The sequence below is a fragment of the Orycteropus afer genome, unplaced genomic scaffold (assembly GCF_000298275.1).
Source record: "Orycteropus afer afer isolate SDZICR_OR568_19922 unplaced genomic scaffold, OryAfe1.0 scaffold00191, whole genome shotgun sequence".
Taxonomy (NCBI): Eukaryota; Metazoa; Chordata; class Mammalia; order Tubulidentata; family Orycteropodidae; genus Orycteropus; species Orycteropus afer.
Window position 1 is genome coordinate 401,693 of NW_006921778.1, and position 4,418 is coordinate 406,110.

A 4,418-nucleotide genomic window follows, 5' to 3' on the forward strand; every position below is an offset into this window, starting at 1 on the left:
TTTTATCTTTCTTTTGTTTTTATTCCGTTCCGTCTCTGTGGTAGTTAAGTTGTGTGTCAACTTGGCTGGGCCTGGTTTTGAGTGGCTGGGCAGCTAGATATGGTTATTCTCTATGATGAGACTGGTAATTAATTCCATGGTGGAATCTATTGGACCAGCTGAGTAGCCACCTTAAGGATGTAGTCTTTGTCCAGTATATACGAAGAAATTTTGAAGAAGGTGTCTAGCTTTTTGGCATGCTTTGACACTGCTGTATCCAAGTCTTCATTCACCAGCCTGCCATGTTTCCTGCCAATCTTGGGACTGTTTCTGTACTTGAACTAGTGGCCCACAGAGCTGAAGCCCAAGGTTGAAGGGTCTTCACCCAGCCCTTAGAACTGCCACTTTGAACTCAGATTTCTAGCCTCTTAATCTGTAAGAGAATAAACTCCTGTTTATTAAAGTCACCCATTTGTGGTATTTTCTGTTAGAGCAGCACTAGGTAACCAAAAACCCTCTCTCCTTTTTCTTCCCCTATCTTTCCCAAGTAGTCAGGAGCCAATGACCCTACCCAGCAATACCCATTACATCTGCCACTTGACCCACTAGGTTAATTCTGTCCTGCTTCTCCATCACCACCTGATCTACAATAGACAGTGGCCAAAATTCACCAAGCATGCCCTAAACTACTCTGCATGATTAATGATCAGAGACTCCTACCCACTAGCAAATCCATCCAGAGACAGGTGGAAAGTGTCCCAGAGATGCCAAACTATTGACTAGAGTAACACACCTGCCATGTTGCCTGTATATATTAAAACAAAATATCAGAGTGAAGCAAACCAACAGTTACCAAATTAATAAAACAATAGTACAATAACTCAGAAATAGCAGAGAACTTCAAACTACATATACAAACACATTTAAAAATAAAAAAAAAAAAAAAGACAGGACAAGATGGCTCAAAAAGCTGACCAAAACATAGGATGAGAAATCATCTGAAGAAAGCAATGCTATTGGAACTACCTAACAAAGAATTCAAAAAAATTATATTTCATTACCTACAACAGATTAAGGAAGGTTGGGCAATCCTACTTCCGTAGCGATACTGCCTCGGAAGCCCAAGGAGGGGTCGCTATGAGTTGGGTTTGACTCGATGGCACATAACAACAACAACAACAACAACAGATTGAGAGAAAGATCAAGGAAAACATAGACAAAACTCTAGAAGAATTTAAAAACATTATACAAGAACACTATACAAGACCTACTTTGGTCATGTTGTGAGAAGGAACCATTCCCTGGAGCAGGATATCATGCTTGGTAAAGTGGAGGGTCAAGGAAGAAGGGGAAAGCCCTCAACAAGATGCACAGACACAATGGCTCCAATGATAGGCTCAGGTATACCAAGGATCATGAGGCTGGTACAAGACTGGGCAATGTTTTGTTCTGCTGTGCATAGGGTTGCTATGAGTTGGAGACAACTCAATGTCACCTAACAACAATAACAACATGCAAGAAGAAACTGACAAAATAAACAGAAAATTAAAAACCTTACAACAACAGCAAATAGAAATCCAGAAGATAATATTAAAAGGTCATAAATAGGGATTCCAGTAAGATCACAGAATAAGCAGATAAGATACACAAACCCTCTTCAACAAAAAGAGAGAGAGAGAGAGAAAAACCAATTGACACAGATACAGAAGATAATCCTGAAGCCCTGAACTTTGAACAGAAGGATACAGAGATTGATTAACCATCAACTAGTAGAAGAACATGAATGAAAACATTGAGTAAGGAGACAAACAGACCTGCAGACTGTCAGCTGTTCTGATGGCAAGTGGTGTTAGGACCTGAGAATTAACCAAAAAATCAGCCTTGCTTGCCAACATCTGCATTGGACTACTGCATGGGTAGCTGACAACTGAAAAGGGAAACAGCAAAGAAGGAGACAAACTGAGCTGTGGACTTTTGTCTGTCCAGAGGGTACAGCCATTTTGAATGTTTACAAGTGGTGTCCATTTTGGATTTTAAAGTGATAGCATTCTCATTCAGATTCCAGGAACCCAAGAATAGGCTTCACTAGCAAAAGACAGCACAGATATACGGGAGCTGACAACAGGAAAAGAGACAGGTTCTGAGTACATAAATACTTCCAAATAGCAAATAGAAGAGCACGGTACCATGCTTACTCAGATACATCCAAACAAAATAAAGAAAACTAAAATCTTGGGTGAATTATTCCAATATACAATCACCAATTAAATATATACACAAAAATGTCACAATGTCTTAGAGACAACAGAGTATCACAGTCCACACAAAGAAACAAGATAAAGCAGTAGAAACAAGGGACCAAGTTACAGATCCAAAACACTTCCCTGGGGAAGAAGCAGCATTGGATCTCCCTGATAAGGAATTTAAAAGAATTATATTTAGATACCACCAATGGATTGAGAGACAGAACAAGGAAAACACTAAGAAAATAGAGTTAAACAGAGAGAAAACCCTAGAACAATTTCAGAAGAAAATACAACAAAATGACAAAATAAATGAAAAATTAGAAATTATATAAAACTACAGTTAGAAATCCAGAATATTAATACTAAATTTTCAGAAACATAACACATTGAAAGAGCAAAAAAGCAGTATTGAATCAATGGAAGAAAAAACTAGTGAGATTGAAGAGAAATGTCACAATACTTCTTTGGAAAGGAAACAATCCAAAAAAAGATCAAAACAAAATGAAGAAAGCCTAAGGCTCATGTGGGATACCATCAAAAGGAATAACCTATGTGTAACTACAATTCTAAGAGCTCTGATGGCATAGGCCTTAGGCATTTCACAGCTAACCAGAAGGCTGGTTGTTCAAACCCACCAGCCAATTCTCAGAAAGAAGACTGGGAAATCTACTTCCATACATTTGCCACCTTGAAAACCCAAGGAGGGGTTGCCATGGGTCAGAACTGACTCAATGGCAGTGAGATTGGTTTCTTTGGTTTTGGTAATTAGAATTCCAGAACAGGAAGAGACAGAGAGAATTGTCAAAGATTTACTGGAAGAGAATTTCCCTGATATGATGAAAGATGAGAATATATCCATTCAAGAAGTCCAACAAACCCCAAACAAGACAGACCCCAAAAGAAAATCACCAAGACATTTCATCAACAAACTCACCAAAACCAAAGACAAAGAAAGAGTCATGAAAGCAGAATGGGAAAACTAAAAGTTACCGACAAAGGGCAACCAATAAGAACAAGCTCTGATTTCTCAGCAGAAACCATGGAGGAGAGAAAGCAATAGGATGGTATATATAAAATCCTGAAAGAAAAAAATTTCCAAACAAGAATTATATACCCAGCAAAATTGTCCTTCAAATATGATGGTGAAATAAGGACATTTTTAGATACGCAGAACTCAAAGGGGTTTTTTAAAACCAGACCAACCTTAGAAGAGATGCTAAAGGGAGTCCTTTGGACAAAGAACCAACAACAGCAAGCAACAACCTACCATTAACACACATAATGACATAACCTAGAAACCAACCCAGTTATGGAAGTATCCAAAGTAAATAAGCACAAAATTGTAAACAGGGAACCAGAGACATCAATTGGCAAATGAAGACAACTATAAACCAAAAAGAGAGAAAAAGTATGTAATTACAGAACTTCTAAATGGTAGGGAAGTCAAGACAATTGCAAGATAGAACAGACTGTTCTAAACTTGGGAAGAAAATTATAAATCACAGGGTAAACTCAAAGAAAAGTGATAAACTTTCACATCAAATGAAAAAAGAGGACAAGCACAAATACTTATACTAAAACAATAGCAATGAAGGAAGTGATAACATGATTCATAAACAAAACAAGCTCATCACAGAAAATTATATGGAACAAAGAAATCAGTAACACCGTGAAAAAACACATAACAAAATGACAGCAACAAATTCATACTTGTTGATAATTACACTGAATGTCAATGGATTAAATGCACCATGCAAAAGATGGAGAGTTGCAGACTGAATAAGAAAACATAACCAACTGATACACTATCTGCAGGAGACACACCACAGAGAAAAAGACAAAAATAGACTAAAAATCAAAGGTTGGAAAAAGATATATCAAGCACATGGCAACCATAAAAGAGCAGGAGTGGCAATATTAATTTATGATAAAATCAACTTTAAGACAAAAACCACCATAAGTGACAAGGAAGGATTCCTTAAGGATATTATATAATGATTAAAGGACCAACTGAACAAGAGGACATAACCATAATAATTATTTATGCACCCAAGAAAAGAGCCACAAAGTACATGAATCAGACTTTAACAGAATTGAAAAGACAAATAGATGACTCCACAGTCATAGTAGACTTTAATACACCACCTTCAATGAAAGATGGAACACCTGGAAAGACACTCAAAAAAAAAAAAA